Raw genomic sequence first — 20,096 nt, 5'->3', positions numbered from 1 at the left:
GTCACAATATATCACATAACCTAAGCCACGCTCAGGTATCACCAACACTAGAGCCGTAGTCAACCTTGTTTTAAACTCTTGAAAGGATGATTCACAGGCCTCATTCCATGCAAACTTGATCCCTTTCGGGGTTAATCTAGTCATAAGAGCTGCAAAACGAGAAAAATCCTTCACAAATCTCCGATAATAACTCGCTAGGCCAAGGAAACTCCGGATCCCAAAGACATTCTTGGGTTGCTCCCTATTCAGAACTGCCTCTATCTTGAAGGATCAACTGAAACCCCACTTTCCGAGACAACATGTCCCAAAAACTTCACCTCTTGTAGCCAAAACACACACTTTTCATATTTGGCATATAAACGGTGCTCCCGTAGAATCTGCAACACTATACTCAAATGGACCTCGTGATCCTCCCGAGTCCGTGAATACACAAGAATGTCATCCACGAAAACTACCACAAATTAGTCCAAGTAATCGTGGAAGACATGATTCATTAGATCTATGGATGCTGCTGGTGCGTTAATCAGACCAAATGGCATGACAAGAAACTCATAATGTCCATACCGCGTACGGAAAGCGGTCTTTGGAATATCCTCCTCTCTAACCCGTAACTGATAATAGCCTGACCTCAAGTCAATCTTCAAAAAATAACTGGCTCCCCTCAACTGATCAAACAAATTATCTATCATTGGCAAAGGATATTTGTTCTTGATAGTGGCATGATTCAACTTCCGGTAATCAATGCACAACCTCAAAGAACCATCTTTTTTCTTAGCGAACAAGACCGGTGCACCCCACGGTGACACACTTAGTTGGATGAAACCTTCACTCTTAAATCATTAAGTTATTTCTTCAATTCTTCTAATTCAATCGGTGTTATACGATACAGTGCCATAGAGATTGGTGTAGTACTAGACATCAAATCAGTAACAAACTCCACATCTCAGTGTGGAGGCAACTCAGTCAAGTCTTCAGGAAACACATCCAGAAAATCGCGCACAACCACTGGATAATCAACCCCACAAAACTCAACATCATCCTTGGCAAAAAGGCTAGCCAAGAAGAACCCATGTCGATCCCGACCTCTAACACCATAAAACGCAGGAATGAGAGAATCACACCGATCTCCCACAAAGCAGAAACAATCCCTATCCGGGGTACACACTGAAATTCTGCCCCTAAAGTAATCAATAACAGCTCTGAAGGACGACAACCAGTCCATCCCAAGATTGACGTCAAACCCTGTCATCTCAAAAAGGATGAGACCGAACTCCAGTATTCGTTCAGCAATGGTAATGGAACAAACCCGACAAACTCTACCAAGAGTGACTGAACCCCCAATAGGCATGTCAACACAAAGTGGTATATCTAACTAACTGACCTCCAATCCCAATGCCTGTGCAAATGATGAAGCAATGAATGAATATGAAGCACCAGAATCAAACAATACACGAGCCCAAGAATGGGACACAAGAAACATACCCCTGATAACTGAAGGACTGGATGATTGCTCGGCTGGAGTGAGTGCAAACACACGACCCTGAGCCCTCTGCCCCTGAGAACCACCTGTCCGATAACCCGACTGCTGAGTGGGTACACTCAAAGAAGTCCCTATACCTGGTCGAGAACTCTGAGCTACCATAGCTGACTAAGATGGCTGAGGTGGTGGTGGCGGTTGAAACCCTGACTGAGCTGTGGCATACTGCATCTGCCTCTACTATGGACTTCCACCCCTGCCTGAACTACTACCCCGCTATGGACAATCCTTCACCATATGACCCTACTGGCCACACCCAAAACACCCACCAGACGCCACCTGAATCCGAGTACACTGGGATTTGTGATGCCCTGGCTGCCCACACTTGAAACAAATCACCTGAGCTACCTGAGTCTGAGTGCATTGGGACTCGTAATGTCCTAGCTGCCCGCATCTAAAATAAGTAACATTCGGTCTAGAAGACCCCATGGACACTAAAGCTACGGGTGCGGATCTGACTGACTGCTGTCCTGTAACACCCCCACATTTTCCACGCATAAGTTGATCAGGCTTATGCACGAAAAACGAGGGATATCAAAAACAATTGGCAATATACAAGCATGGAATACAAAATGATGGAAATAAAAGAATTTAGACAGGAAAGAAACATTAAATAATACAACATCCATCCATCCTTTATTTAAATACAGTCCTCCATTACAACTTGGAAATCCTATGTCAAGGATCCCTAAATATAAACCTGAGAGTTCGACGTCAAAAGTAAATAAAAACTGAAACTGAAGTAATACGTAAAACTTCTACCCTGAACTGGATCGTAAGAGTAGATGAGTTCGGATGGTGGTCCCACACTGCTAACCTCAACCTTGGAACGGGTACTGACCGTATCCTGAAATAACAACAATGGTGGGTCAATCCCACGAGCAAATCCTCTCTACTATGACCCAAATCAGAGAATCAAATAAATTAATCATTATGAATCGGTTGAGTACTATATCTGTATACATCCTAAGGGAACTATCCCATGTATAACATGACCTCAACCAGAATAGACGGTGATCACTTAGACTCACACTAGGTGGTTAAGTGTCGCCTTTCCCCACCCGGGAAATCAGCTATTATACATGGTGCACGGTACTGACAACACAGACTATAACGAACTACACAGTGATAACACCTCGCAAAGTACTGATGAATATACTGAGCATATAAGTTAGGCAACACATGCCAATAATATTAAACCACATACCCCGACAGCCACACATCTGTCTATAGCAACGAATGCATAAGGTATAAATGAGTCTAAACTTATTAGCCAGCTCACATGGTTCTATATGGCAACACATCCATATAATATAAATGCGACATAATAAACAGTCCATTTATTCCCTGAAATGCACACAGCATAATAATCATGGTTGATATATGATTAACAGTATAAATATCCCATAATATAATGGATAATTTATATGACGAAAACCATGGCATTATTTAATTTCAAAGCAATGATTAATACCATTTATTAACACCATCTATATTTAACAATGTCGTTAAATAAATCACATTAATATCCGTACTGTAAACGAGCAAATAAATGCTTAGAAAAGACTAATCGGCCATAAGAATAATTAACGGGTATTAAAATAATAATTTCGTGGCCCGTTAAACCCGTAACTACCAACCCAGTACCTAAAAATCCAAGTTTAAGGTTCTGGAATTTACAAAACAGGCCCTAGGGGTATTCTGGTAATTTTCAGCAGCTGACAGGGCCCTTCACGCGCCCCCACGCGCAGTCCTATGTTTTCCACTCTCTCACGCGCTCATACGCGCCTCCACGCGCGTCTTGCATCAGCCACGCGCGCGCACGCGCTTCCACGCGCCCTCTAATGCTTCTTGCTGACGCGGCGGCTCCTGATTCGGTGGTTGCATGGACTTTGTTGTGGGTGCGCTACACTGGATAATTCTATCTTAGTTCTTCTAATCCAAGGGTCCTGGTTCGCGCGCGCACCATCCTATGGTGTATTGGACTACACCGAATCAATCTGCTGATTAGTTACTCATCTAACGGCTGGATATCCATGCGCACAGTAACTATAGTGCGCCGTATCACACCGGATTACTCCGGTCATCTCCCCCACTGCCGGCGACCGGAAAACTCGCCGGAAGGTCGCCGGAAAATACAGAAAAATTCCGAAAATTGCCCAAAAATTCTAGAAAAAATTCTAAAGCTTTAAATAACAATTCTTAAGATTCAATTAATTACCTAGACCAATAATAAATTATTTAACCCTTAAATATTTAATATCACATTATTGTAATAAATTAAATATTTAATTTAGCATTGTCCTAGCATGGTTTCTAACTAAAAAAAATAGCCGAATAAATGTAATGAATAATTTATGGACTCAAAGGGAAAAAGTAGATAATAACTTGCCTTTTTGGATTTAAAATAAATCCGCCGGTTGCGCGTAATCGGGTAAATTCCCTACACCGGTCCAAGCTCCTTTCTTTCTCTCTCTTCCTTTCCACACTTCTACAATGGCTTACTAAAATTTATAATTTGTGTCTAACTCCCTTTCCTTCCTTCTAAGGTAGGCTAGCTAATTTATATACAAATTATATAATATAAATAATACAAATATCTATTTTGTATTTAATTAACCACATTCCCAACCATATGGCTTTAAGGCAAGCAAGCCAAGTCAAGTAAGATGTCCTAAGGTAAATCCTATCCTAAGATTTAATTTCATCATTACATTGATTTAATACTAATATTATTATTACTAATATTATTATTAATAAAACTTTTATAATTATTATTATTATATTATTATTATTATTATTATATTATTAAACTATTATTATTATTATTATTATTATTACATAAGAATACATTATAACATTATAATACTTTATAACACAAATATAATACTTTAATTAACTAATAATGATTAATATAAGCATAACCAACAAATAAAATTATTAATAATAATACATGCATAATTAAATGAATAAATTTACTATTTTAACATACACAATTAATTTACATGCACATTTAAATGAACTTAATATAATAATGTAGCATGCACAATAATAAGTAAAGAAATCCTCACATAATTGAATTTTTTAAATAAACTAAACTCTTTAATAAAATACGGGGTATTACATGTCCCCTAAACCCTGACTATTCATGCTTTTGTTTCTTACTTGATTGACCCTCGGAGAAAGCACCCATACTCCTGTTGTGCTTATAGGACTCCCTGATAGCCTTACTGTCCCGACTTTCAGCCTCAACTACTAAGGCTTTTCACACTGCTTTTGTATACTCTATCGGTTCTGAGGCAGCTACAATTAGCCTGATGGTAAGATCAAGGCCATCAACAAATTTCTCTATCTTTCCTTCCTCATTATTAGCAATCCCAGGTGCAAACCTCAAAAGCGTCGTAAACTTGTTCTCATATTCTGTAACTGTCATATTCCCTTACTTCAACCCATTGAACTATTTCTTTAGTTCTCTCCGCTTAGGTGCCGGAAAATACTTCTCATAGTACAACTTCTTGAATGTAGCATAGGTCATTGTGTCCAAATTGTGGGTGTGGGAAATGGTCTTCCACCAAATCTCTACATCCCCAACAAAGTTGTAAGTTGCTAAAGTGAACTTCAACTTATCTGTCACCAAATTCATGGCATTAAGATATTTCTCCACCCTATCTATGAAACCATCCACAACAAGCGGGTCTGGACCGCCCTCAAACAAGGTCGGCATCAACTTCACGAACCTAGCGATGTGGTAAAGAGTCTCATCCGACTAACTTTTCTTTGGAGGTAGTGCCGGTGGTGGCACCACCTATGACGATGATGCCCCTGCTGGCCGAAATGCATCGAAAAGAACTGCTTGAACGGCCAACTTCAACTGTTCCTCATTTATCTAAAGAGGTGGATCAACGGTCCCCCTCGATTATCCCCCTCTTGGTAGGACCAAATCCCGTAACAACACATCCTCTTCAACTTGCTTCTGATCCCTTTCTATGGGATTGGAGCTAGAACTCTCCCCGGGATCCCTTCGTGGTGGCATGATGCTATAAGAAAAAAGAAACGGGTCAAAAACGATGATACTAAAATACTTCCGAGAACTAAGTCCTCACACAAATAACTCGACAGGAAATGACAATACTTAAACACTTTCCATACTTCCGAAAAAAGAAATCCAACCGATGATAAGCATGATCATGCTAATAATATACAACAACACTAAGCACTTAATGCGTAATCGTATAAGCAGTTAAACAATTAAGCATGTCTTTCAAATAATTAAACACCTTAACACATAAGCATATAAATATGAAATCATGTAAGCAATTAAGCAAGTGAACAAATAACTCAACTCCCCATGCAATCCTAGGTAGGCCTCTACTCGTCGTCCTAATGGTATTCGAACCATTGCTTTGATACCAAATTTGTAATGACCCAAAAAGATACCAAAATAATAACAATAAAATATATATAATTTCGGCATGACCTCTGCAGAAAAAGTCCCTTTACAACCTGTTAAAAATACATAAAAATGTAATGGCCTCACTGGGCTTAAAACTCAATTATCATGCACTCAATGCACAATACAATTATTATATTACATTTCCAAAATGATTACATTCATATAAAAAGTCCCGTTCCTCTACCTCGTCCAAACAAGGAACACACCTTAGTTACATCGAGTTACAATCCATAAATATAGCTAAAATTTAGAAGTCCATAGCTTACAACATTATACCCATTTAAACTAAAGTTTCACAAAATAGTTAAGATTAGATTTACAAAATATTAGATTTCTAATACAAAAGATAGCAAAATAAAATAGATCTCCAATCTCATCTACACTTGTGGTGGATCGTCGTCCGCCACCTCTTTTCTGTATCTTGAAAAATGTTAAAAATAATGGGGTGAGCTCAGTAGGAAGCGTCTAAGACACAAGTCTTATATCCCCGTGAATTCCGCACAAAGAATGGGGAAAAAGGAACGGGGTCATACCATAGGAAATACATATTCTGAACCATAACAAGAAGTATGTAGAAAATGTTAACCAATCACAAATTTCCCACAAATGTCGCTCCCCATTTCCGAAACATTTCCGACTTCCAAACTGTTAGTGTAATCTGACCCAAGACACCTCCAAGGCGTCACGAAGGAAGGGTTGACTAATTATCCACGACCACAAGGCACCTCCAAGGCGTCACATCTGGCCTAATTAGCTCAACCATACTCCCTTCTAGACTACACTAACAACACGGACCACTAGGCGCCTCCTAGGTGTCCAGTTTTCGCAAACACATTTGAAAATATTTTCCCAAAAACAATTTCATTTATTTTAAAACATTTTTTTTTTCTTTCCTAATGGATGCATAAATGTTTCATGCTTCATTTCATAAATTCAACCATAAAGTTCCCACATGCTTTTACAAATAAATTAGTACAATACACATCATTTCATAAATTCAACCATAAAGTCTCACATGCTTTTACAAATAAATTACTAAAATACACATCATTGCATAAATTTAACTATAAAGTTCCCACATGCTTTTACAAATAAATTACTAAAATACACAACTCATGCTTTCATTTTTTTTTTTTTTTTTTTTTGCTAGCAATTTAAGCATACAAATCACAAATTTATTTCACATAAGCATGCTTAAACACAATATAATCAATTTACGCCTTGTCACAATTTCGTATATGGCATTTAAGCAATTTCCAAGAACTTTTACTAATTAAGCATGCAATTACACAATATATAAGAAATAAATTCACAAAAGTACAAGAAGACCATGGATTAGAGACCCCTACCTCAAATTTGTAGGAAAACCCTCAAAATGGGTCTCAAATTCGAAATCCTAGTGGAGGCCAAAAGCTGAAATTGTTTGTACTCACACGTAGATCTCATCGTGCTCTCCGTTTTGCCGCAAACGGCTCCCAAAAACTCCAAGGATAAGAGATTAATTGAAAATTGAATTTTTGAAGCAAAAGAAAAAGAAAAATGAAGAACAAATGAGAGAGAGAACAGATTATGGGAAGAGAGAAAGAATGGGGCTGAATTCCCTTTGGCCACTAAAATCAATTGGTGGGTCCCACCACAATTAAAATACCTAACCTTTTAATTTAATATGTATATCTATATATATATATATATATATTTATATATATAGAACAATTTATAATATTACAAAACTGTACAAAAAATTTTACTTAGTTTTGTTTTCTGAAAATTTAATTATAAAAAGGTCTGTTTTCAGAGTACTGTCTTTTATTGTTCTCTTAAAACTGTTTTATGTTCTCTTAAAACTGTTTTATGTTCTCTTAATTCTTAAGAAATGTTTTTAGAATTACAAATCAAGCAAGTTCAAAATTTTCGCGTGTTTTATGGAGGAATCACGTGAAAAATAATTATTGAAAAAATATTTAAAGGTGACTAACTAAACACTATTTTTTTTTTTTTTTTTTTTTTTTTTGTGGTCAAATTCACACATGTATTGAGACATAAGCTTCACCATTTGTAATGCATGAAGAAACACAATTACTATCGGGCTACTTGATTTGTAATTCTAAAAGCAGTTCTCAAAAATTTAGAAAACAGAAAACTGTAGAACAATCTTTTATAGTTCTTTAAAAACAGTCATTTTTATAATTGAGTTTTTAGAAAACAACTTTCAGAAAACTGAACAAATTTTTTGTACAGTTTTCTACTGTTTTCATAATTACAAACCAAGCAAGCCCTATCTCTCTATGACGACTTAAACTCAATTGTTACTAGAAGTATTATTTGAATGGATGAAAATGAAATGAGAAAGAAGATAATGAGAGCCAAAATGGTAGGTTTATTGGTAAATTACATTTATATCCTCGCAGGTTTGGTGGTATAACAAGAATTTATCATTTTTTGTAAAATGACATTGATCTCCGCTATCATCACAAACATTCTTATACATTCTCCCTAAAACAATTAGGGATGGCAAACAGGGATGGGTGTGTATTAAACTCGCCCCGCCCCAATTAAATAACATAATTACACATATATTCTTGCTTACTCTATTTATCATAAAAACACCATTATATATGTGTGTGGATGATACAACCTAAAGAGTTTAATATTTTGGCAATTGAATCATATCTTTCATTAGATTTCAAACGTATATATAATACAACTATGCAACAAGAATAATAAATAACACCTCAATAGCAGCATGACTCAAAGAGTTCTATTTTTAAGGAAGACTCAACAGACTCATTTAAATTAAGATACAAAATTCAAACTAAACTCTGACATCTACACTTTACATGTTTACAACAGACATGAGTAGAGAGGCCAATCTTGTTCCGTAGCAACTGAAACTAAGTAGTAGCCAAAGGTTTAGTGAGAAAATCTGCAAGCTAGTCACTAGAAGAAATATGAGCCACACGAAGGAGACCAGACTAAACTTGATCTCTAATAAAATGATAATCAACCACTACATGTTTCATTCGAGAATGAAAAATTAGATTTGAGCTTAACTGAGTGGCACCAATATTATCACAATAAATAACAGGAAAGGACATCAAACTAACACCAAATTCTGCAAGCAGAGAACACCCCCAGCGAAGTTCAGTAGCAGTAGCAACAACATAATGATACTCCGCCTTAGTAGAAGAACGAGCAACAGTATGTTGCTTCTTTGAGATGTGTTGCTTCTTTGAGATACAAGATATAAGATTCTGACCAAGATAAACGAGATATGCATTATTAGAATAATAATTATCTTTATTACTAGCTCAACCTGCATCCGAGAATGCATGAAGAGAATCTGAGAACCCATGAAGAAATAAAGGAGAATCTTGATAAAGAAGAATTCCTTTATCCAACGTGCCACATAAATACCGTAAAATACGCTTAACAAAAACCCAATGCTCATTGGCAGGTTGGTGCATAAATTAGGATATCTTATTTACTGCAAAAAAAAATTATTTGGACAAGTGAGAGAGAGGTATTGCAAGCTTCCAACTACAACACGATATTGTGTAGGATCAGAAAGTGGAGAGCCCAAGGCTAAGGAGAGTGAGGATGCATTTGTTAGCAAAGGAGTAAGAACATGTTTGGCATCCTCCATATGTGTCCTTTTAAGCAAGTCCTGGATATATCTTCATTGAGAGAGCAATATACCATGGCAATGTGGGACAACTTCAATTCCAAGAAAATTAGAAAGAGAGCCAAGATCATTTAGAGAGAAACGTTGAGCAAGACAATCAACAAATTGAGAAATAAGATCATCACTGTTACTGGTAAGGATAATGTCATCAATATACACCAGGAGATACAAGATATGATGGCTGGTTTTGAGAACAAATAGAAAAGTATCGGAGTGAGAAATCTAGAAATCGAAATCCATAAGAAATTGGTGCAATTCTTGATACCAAGCCCGAGGTGCTTGCTTAAGATCATAAATAGCTTTGTGAAGCTTACATACATATGTAAGATGATCAGAATCTACAAAACCTAGAAGTTGAGCTATATAAACAGTTTCAGAAAGCCTGCCTTGAAGAAAGGCATTATTGATATCCAATTGAGGAAGAGACCAACCATTACTCACTGTAATATTAAGCACAAGTCTCACGGTAGTGGTATGACAACCCTGGATTTTACAAACATAGTGTCCTGTGATGACCCAAAACGGATCCAAAATGTAGAAGCTAAAAATAAACAAGGCTATAGAGATGTATATCATCCATCAGATACGAGAGTGGCCTTCCGAGGAGTCCCGTGATTCAACGGAAGTGAGACCGAGGTTAGGGTTTCAAAACCCTCTAAGGAATGGACCAAGGGTAAAATAGTCATTCCAAAATGAAATGGGTGCCACCGTGCACACCATTGGAAAGGTAACAAAAAATAAGCAAAGTTAGACTCAAGAATTGCCGGATTCGGAATCCGGATAGAAAATATGTGAAGATAGAACGAAACGACGTCCTCCGATTAAGAGATACCACAACCCTATCTCACTAAAACTAGCATAACTCTCACTGTGATTCGAATATGAGAATAGCATTAGTACCATTGGAAAGCTAACTCAAAATCCTTGAGTTTAGGCTCAAGAATCACCCAATTTGGACTAAGAATGAAAGAGTTATGACCATTTAAAATCAGAGAAGCAAAGCTGATACAAAAGCTAAAGTAGAAAGAGAGCTGGGGCATTTAGGTCGGCCGAAATGACCCCAGAATGACCACAAACCTGGAAAATGAAGGAAAAACGCTTTAGTCGGCCAAAATGATGAATCGGTCGATTGTTTGTGGCCAAAACAGTACCTAAGCTACTGGAATATGCACTTAAACTGTTCAAATGAAATCCTAAAGTCACCGGTCAACCGAAATGCCATTTCGGTCGGCCGAAATGACTCGAAAAAGTGCAAAACCACTTGTTATGCACTAGAAATGATAAGGCTTCACCCAAGCCTTAATCCCCATCAAGAAATGGTCCAAAAACAAAATTTAAAGTTGTGCAAGCATGCCAACAAACGCACTTTACATATTGAAATGTGTAACAATGGCCCATGGCCTTAATACATGATAAATTCACAAAATCACATGCCAAACCTCCAATGCATGAAAAACATCTTTTAAAGGTAAACAATGCAACAACCGGACTTTAATGCAATCAAATGACCGTTTGGCCCTTGGCCATACTTCATGCATATTAAATGAGTCCTAGTGGATGCGCTCGTGCACACTTTACACCACCCGATTTGGAAATAAACCCTTAAAGGCTCGGATTTTCTTATTTTAACCCAAAAATGAAATATATGAAACTAAAATGCAAAACCTAAAACAAAATGGTGTTTGACCCTTAGCCGCACCTCATACATGGTAAATGAATGCCAAATGATAATTTTCATACACAATGCACACTCTGGTGTAAACATGACATACTAAACCTTAATTTTCATATTATTCACATTAAAGACAAATTTTTACATTTATGAATATACATAGGTTTTAAATAAAGTTTGGCCATTGGCCACATATCATATACATAAAATGAATGTCAAAAAGAGTGCTTAGGCACACATTATAAGTCTTAGGGTAAAAACAACATTTTAACCTAACTATACATTACAACTTTAAAAGTAAAACTCGAACATGCTAGCACTTGCATGTGAACAAGAATCCATTTAAAGGAACTTCAAATCAACAAAACGACCTAAGGATATTGTGCATCCCAAAACCACATCTTCTTGCCTGAAAAATAACCCAATAACTTTGGGGTGAGAAAACAAGTTACTCGTACGGAATGAACATGCATAGAACTAACTTTTTACAAGGTTATCACATTGACATGAAACAATTCAAAAGGTCATGCCACTTAACGTCTATGTTCCAAGGTGAACTAAGGGATCATCTCAAGCTACTCATGCAATTAAAATGAACTACGACATTCAAGTATACATGCTCAAGTATACAAAACAAAGTTAAAACATGATATACGACATATACGCATACATCTACAAGTATACTAAACAATGTCAAAACACGTTATGCAATGTCTAAGCATACATACATAAATATGCAATTAATATAGAAAACTCATAAATCAAGTATACAAGCATAAGTATACTAAGCAAAATGAAATCTAAATACACGAAACAAGTATACGGTTTCAAGTATACTAAATGAGATTTAAATACATAAGGCAAGTACCAATTCACAAGCTATTAGTAATCCATGATTAACAACTTAGAATTGAATACGAAATCAAATAATGGAAAAACTAGGATATGCGACCATGAAGACCATACAAGTTATTCCGGGTAATTACGACCCACAAGGAACTACCTAGTGCGCACTTATGACTTAAAGAAACTCTTGTCCCCATACTAGAGCCAAACTATAGCCATCACATATTTCATATCCTTACAAGCTTTCCAAAATCAATAAGTTCAAAACTTATACAAAATCAATAACTTAAACCAAACTTATACAAATCAAATATTGCATAAAAGCCATCTTCCATGCACAAGTAAGGTTGAATCTACACAAACCATATCCTAGAATTCAAGTCTAATTGGCATATGACATATCACATCTTCAATATGCAATTTATACACAAAGCAAGAATATTTTACAACAATTGAGCCACATTACCATCCTAAGCCACAAGTACTAAATAAGTTATAATTTAGTAACTAGCTTTCAAGGTAATCAATTGTAATATTCTAAACAAGTTATATACCTACGCAAGACATATTTAAATAAGTTTTGCAAGACAATGATATCCTATATCATGCTAAGTCCAATTACCATTTTGACGAGCCCATTTCTATGTGATAGAAAACGAGACTTTTTAATGCGAGAGGTCGTTTCGCGAGGTCAAAATATGAATATGGTTTCGAAAGCCTTTCTAGTCAAATTTACATTTATAAAACCACTACTGCAACTAATGAAGTATAGTGAATAGGGGTCGTCCACAGAGATTATACGTGTTGGAATTTAACTTCAACTCTAATGTACGAATTGATTGCAAAGAGAGAGATTTGTTGATTAAACTAAGATGCAATGAAATTAAAATGCAAGTAAAGTAAACTAATGAGAGATAGGGATTTAAGAGATATGAAGAGAGGTCTTAGGGTGTTGGAATTACCACTAAGCTCATGTAATTAACCACTTGCTTTCCATTAATGGGGAATACATTATTGCAACCTAGATGTGGCCACAAACATAAACACAATTTGTATGTAAAAGTGTGACTATCTAATGCAAAAGTGAATTGTCAACCTAACCAACAAGTAAACTAAGTGTAGAACAACCCACCAAGACAAAAGCATAATCCGTCAATTAATTAACGAATAGGTCTAATAAGAACACACATCAATCTAAAGAATCATGGAATTTGCAATAATAAGCCATGGAATATCAAATCAAGCATAGATTGTCAACCTACCTACAAGCATGAATTAAATTGTAGAACAACCCATCAAGCTTAAGTATAATCCATCAAATTAATTGACAAACCCATTCAATGAAAACCCATGCTTAGCCATCACTAAATCCTTAATTAATCACACATAGACATGCAACCAACATATAGAATCTAGTGTGGAGATCAATTCCCAAATAATCACATATAAGACAACGTGTAATTAAAATAAAGAATCATGAGGAAGAGTTAAATCAATAATCACAAGGCTAAGCACTAATCATAACACTATATATATAAATCCCCAAAAATAGAAATACAAGGGTTTAGATTACACAAGACTTAGGGCTCATCCAAGCCCTAAGTGTAGATCTAGCCAATCATAGAGGAGGTGGATGTGGTCATGAAACCCTCAAGGGTAAGCTCCAAACATGGCTCCATCTTCTTCTTCTTCTTCTTCTTTGAAGCTCTAGAGAGAGAGAGTGAATGGATCTAGAGATGTGTTCTTGAGATGTGCCTCCATTTCCCTCTTTTCTTCTAACCCTAATCTCTAACTTTTTAGAGAGAGAAAGTAATGAAAATATAGAAATTACAATGAAAAATATATGAATCTCTCTACAAAAATGGTTGAATCCCTCTTATATACAAGGCTTTGAGAACCCAAATATGTGAGAACTCGGCCCTAGGATCTTCCCTTTCAAGTTCTGCTCGAGTTGGTTCGAAATGAGATTCAGATTTACTTTTTAATAACTTTCGCGAACAGTTCGATCGATCAGAGAAAAGTTCGATCGATCAGATTTCGATCAATCTCACTTTTCTTCGATCGATCTCTGTTGGCAGCTTTTCAGCATCAGCCTCTTTTTGCTCCAGATCAGCCTCATTTTGCTCCAAATTCTCACCAACACTTAGTTTGAATCCAAAAAGGCCTTAAGAAACCATTTTTAGCTCGTTTTAACTTTATTGACCTAAAATAGACAAAAACACAAATAAGTACTAAAACGGGTAAATAAAGATAGATAAATGGACTAAAATACCCTCGCTTAGGGGGTTTAAATGCACACTTTTTAGCACTCATCACACCCCCAAACTTAAATATTGCTAGTCCCTAGCAATGAACTACAAAGTAAAGGAATAAAATGAACAACTAATTAACTATGAACTAGAAAGCAATAAATGGATAACGCCACTTTCGTAGGAAACACGATTGCATTTAGCATATGTAACAAGCCTTTTAAACCCCTAGGTTACCCCTAGTGGACGAGTAAAGTCTCGTGAGGGTTTCTAGAAATGATACCGACAAACATTAAGCTCTTTCTCACTAAAGAGGCACCAATATTGCAAACAAGTATTGGGAGAAAACTACCTCAAGTATGCAATTTTTCAACCATTTCCAAGCAATCTCCCAAAATTTCAACATCAAGCAAGCAAGTATGGTCCTCCACACATCAAAAAAATGATCATACAAATCAAATCAACTCTAGAATTCTTTTTGAGTGAACCGGCATCAAATATGTTGCTATCTAAGCCAACTAAAGAAATAATCACATCCTTACCCTCAAACTAGCACACAAATCTAGTACCGAACATCAAGACAAAGAGTGGACCTTTTATTAAAACTTTATTGATCTAGGTGCGCATATTCTTTTCACTCGAAATTTATTCATTTATTTATTATTTATTATTATTATTATTATTATTATTATTATTTTACTATCCTAGAGGATCAAAGATGGAAGCATAGTGCAATGTATTGATCTATTAAGCTTTCTAGCGATTCATGAGGTCGAGCGTTAGGTCAATGACTCCCAAACCGGAGGGCTTTAGGGCACTAGGTGTTCAAACACCCCTATAAACTTACAAGCTCAAATCAATTAGGCTACAAATCAAAACAACCTCTATCTAATCATTTCTCACTTCTCACCTTTTGGGAGAAGTCCTCACTTTTTTATTGTTTTTTGCAACCTTTTTTTTTTTTTTTTTCGTAGCAAGTTCAATTATTAACCTAGAGTTTGGGCCCTCCACCTTTCGGCACGAGAAATTCAGTGCTTGATGAGGCTAGAATCCTGGTTACTTAATGAAAAGAGTTTGTTATCCACCTTTATCAAGAATGAAAGCTTTCAATGCACTACTAGCTCAATTGGGATACAACCAATTCAATAATCAACAAAGCATGCACCCCACAAATGAATGCTAGTGTGTGCCTGTGCTAGTGTAGAATCCTAAAGTGAATCTCAAAACAATCACAAATCAGGATAATGTGGACCACAAATGCAAGCAAAATATCAATCTTTCAAAAAATTTACTTTTAAATGGCATCCACAAGGCATACAAGGAGTATTGGCCTCTCAAGTCAAGCAATTTTTAAATTTTAAACAATATAGTCCTCAAAATATTAAAATAATCGCTAACATAATCTCAAATCTCAATTATGTAATTAAGTCTCAAACTTATGTAGAATACAACAAAGACACCTTATCCCCAAACTTAAACCGTACATTATCCTCAATGTGCAATGAGAACAATGGAGAAGATGAAAAGAGTATACCGTGGTGGTGAAAGATATGAAGCTCAGTAATGATCCAGTATGAAAAGGGTATCCCCCAAACTTGGAATCAATAACCTATTTGAATAACCACATTAACAAACTCACATCAAATATCAAATGGTATAAGAACAATCAAATCGTGCATTCTAAGATAATATAGCATAAGGTGAAAAAGAGATATGAGATCAAGCCCTAACTAAAGCATAAAGTATGCATGACTACACATAAGGGCACAATGGTGATTTTTTTTTTATATTTTTCATATTTTTCTTTTTAGGAAAGCAAGTATATACAAAATGCAAGAAAAACAAAGAAGAAAAAATGCAATGAAATAATATGTATAATGCAAGAAATGAAAAACAAAAACTAAGAAATGATGCAAGAACAAAATAATGAAAAATAAAAAATAAAAACTCTTTTTTTTTTTAAATTTTTTTTTTTTAATCACACAAAGAAAAACAAAAAATGCAAATAATATACAAAATGAGTGCTAAGTTTAACGTTTCTAGCAAGATGGAATGCTACTTTGAAAGATTATTTATTTATTTATTTATTTTATATTTTCTAAAGAAAATAAATATTTACACAAACAAAGATAAAAAGGCAAGTAAATAAAAATGTAAGGAAATAAAGAATGCAAATCTTTTTCTTTTTCTTTTTTTCAAAGAGAAAAGTAACTAAAAAATAAATAAATAAATAACAAAAGTAAAATAAAATGAAAAAATAAAATAAAATAAAAATAGAAAGAAGAAAAAGTCAAAAAGTCAAAGGGACAAAGCTGTGATTGATCTAAGGATAATCGATCTAAACTCAATTAATCGAAGATGTGAAAACCTGCAGACAAGCTCGATCGATACACAGAAAGGTGACAAATGCAGAGCTCCAAAAAAATTTCTAAGTATGGAATGAAGATCGATCTGAGGAAAATCTTGATCGATCTGAAAAGAAATTCGCTCGATACACAAAGAACTGATTTCTGTAGAAAATTAACTGCAGAGAGGTTCGATCGATCGAATGGACACTTGTGATCGATTGAACTGGCACCAATGCCTAATTTTGAGATGAAAGTACAAAAAATCCTATGCTAAGCCCCAATGATGGTAACAAGAATAGAGATTGAAAAATAAATGGAAGAATATACACAAGAACGAAAAATAAAAAGAAATGAGGGAGGAATAAAGTTTTGAAACTCTAAGAATACTAGTGTTTAACGTCTCTAGCAAGACGTTGGTTCGAGTCACTAGTCGAACGTATCAAAAACTGGATATGAAACATCCTTATTGATCCTCTTTTCACATTTCTCATTTAATGCCTTACTTACGACAATGAAACATCCTCCAAAAGAATGACTTCAAAAGAATTAAAAGAGATGATTTCATTCCTTTCATCCACGGTCTTAAAAACAAAATCAATCATGGTTAGGCTTGCCTCTTTATTATGTTCTTGAAACACATTCAAATGATCATTCTCTTTGATAATTGGTGAGGTAATGTCTTTCAAAGACTCATTTGGAATATTAAGAAACACATTCTCTTTATCCCTCTTCTCTTCCTCAAAAATAACCATCTCTTTACCTTCCAAGTTAGTTAAGGAGTCCATTAGAGAGTTCACTTCATTTTTGGAGCTTTCAAGGTCAAAACCACAATTTTTATACATTTAAAAAAGGCATGTCTTAAGAAGGTCTTTGAAGATAATAGAAGGAAGGTTCTCTTCAACAAGTTCCTCCTCCTCCTCTCCTACCTCTATAGTGGTCAACATCTCCTCACTCTCTAAAGCAACAATGGCCAGGATAAAATCATGATCAAAATAAGAAAAGTCCTCATTAATCATGTTGTGCTCTATTGGATTAGCCACTACCTCACTTGCCACTTCCTCCTCTATACAAGACAGAGTGCTAGGCATTAACTTACTTATCTCATCCTCTTCTTCACTCTCATCATCCTCATCTATATACATTGAAGTTCTTGCCATTTTTTCATTTACCTCTTCCTCCTCCTCTTGACGAGAAAGAGTACTTGCAATTTGCTCAACTTGAGCTTCTAACTTGGCTAACATTTGAGAATGAGAATTAATAAGTGGAGTTTATGAAATATGCACATCAAGTAAAGCTAACACTTTTTCTTCAAATCCGGGTGAGTACCTAGAAGGTGGTGGATTTGGTTCTTCATAAAATGGTGAGGGAGGGTAATAGTCACAAGGAGGATAATGAGAATAGCCAAGTCCATAATAAAATGATGCATGTTGAAATGAATTGGACTCAACCTCATAAGGATCAAAATATGATGGAGGGACATGAGGTGAGGGGAAGTAATTTTCCCCCAAACTTGGATCAGACAATAGCTCCATCCACATTCAAAATCCAAATACAACAAATAATATGGCCTCCACATGGGCTGTTGCTTGGACAAAGATTTAAGTAATATAATGAGCCTCAACAAAGGCTATCATAAGCATGCAAAGAAGTGCACAATTAAAATACAAGAGTTCCAAGAATTGCTCACAACGGTCCTTAAGCAACTTCAAATTTTAATGTCAGCTTTAAGCTCCAACAATTGCTTCAAGTTCCAAAGTTTGCCTTTCTTGTAGTCAAGTACCTAATTGACAAATAATATCAAGAGTAAGAAAATAATATACAATGGAAAATAAAATAAAAATAGAAGCAATCAAATGAACACTATTGTCTAGTTTAATTCCACCAAAACCGTTAATTCCCGGCAACGGCGCCAAAATTTGACGAGCCCCTTTCTATGTGATAGAAAACGAGACTTTTTAATGCGAGAGGTCGCTTCGCAAGGTCAAAATATGAATGTAGTTTCAAAAGCCTTTCTAGTCAAATTTACATTTATAAAACCACTACTACAACTAATGAAGTATAGTGAGTAGGAGTCATCCACAGAGATTATACGTGTTGGAATTTAACTTCGACTCTAATGTACCAATTGATTACAAAGAAAGAGATTAGTTGATTAAACTAAGATGCAATGAAATTAAAATGCAAGTAAAGTAAACTAATGAGAGATAGGGATCTAAGAGATATGAAGAGAGGTCTTAGGGTGTTGGAATCACCATTAAGCTCTTGTAATTAACTACTTGTTTTCCATTAATGGGGAATACATTATTGCAATCTAGATGTGGCCACAAACATAAACAGAATTTGCATGTAAAAGTGTGACTATCTAATGCAAAACTGAATTGTCTACCTAACCAACAAGTAAACTAAGTGTAGAACAACCCACCAAGACAAAAGCATAATTCATTAATTAATTAACAAATGGGTCTAATAAGAGCACACATTAATCTAAAGAATCATGGAATTTGCAATAATAAGCCATGGAATATCAAATCAAGCATAGATTGTCTACCTACCTACAAGCATGAATTAAATTGTAGAACAACCCATCAAGCTTAAGTATAATCCATCAAATTAATTGACAAACCCATTCAATGAAAACCCATACTTAACCATCACTAAATCCTTAATTAATCATATATAGACATACAACCAACACATAGAATCTAGTGTGTAGATTAATTCCCAAATAATCACACATAAGACAACATGTAATTAAAATAGAGAATCATAAGGAAGAATTAAATCAATACTCACAAGCCTAAACACTAATCACAACAATATATATATAAATCCCCAAAAATAGAAATACAAGGGTTTAGATTACACAAGACTTAGGGCTCTTCCAAGCCCTAAGTGTAGATCTAGCCAATCATGGAAGATGTGGATGTGGTCATGAAACCCTTAAGGGTAAGCTCCAAACATGGCTCCATCTTCTTCTTCTTTGAAGCTCTAGAGAGAGAGAGTGAATGGATCTAGAGATGTGTTCTTGAGATGTGCCTCCACTTTACTCTTTTCTTCTAACCCTAATCTCTAACTTTCTAGAGAGAAAAAGTAATGAAAATATAAAAATTACAATGAAAAATATATGAATCTCTCTACAAAAATGGTTGAATCCCTCTTATATACAAGGCTTTAAGAGCCCAAATATGTGAGAACTCGGCCCTAGGATCTTCCCTTTCAAGCTCTGCCTGAGTTGGTTCGAAATGAGATTCAGATATGTTTTTTAATAACTTTCGCGAACAGTTCGATCGATCAGAGAAAAGTTCGATC

Source organism: Cornus florida, unplaced genomic scaffold (genome assembly GCF_030987335.1).
Source record: "Cornus florida cultivar Cherokee Brave unplaced genomic scaffold, ASM3098733v1 CherokeeBrave_3.0.0_Hap2_Chr06, whole genome shotgun sequence".
Taxonomy (NCBI): Eukaryota; Viridiplantae; Streptophyta; class Magnoliopsida; order Cornales; family Cornaceae; genus Cornus; species Cornus florida.
Note: the sequence above shows the minus strand (reverse complement) of the source record.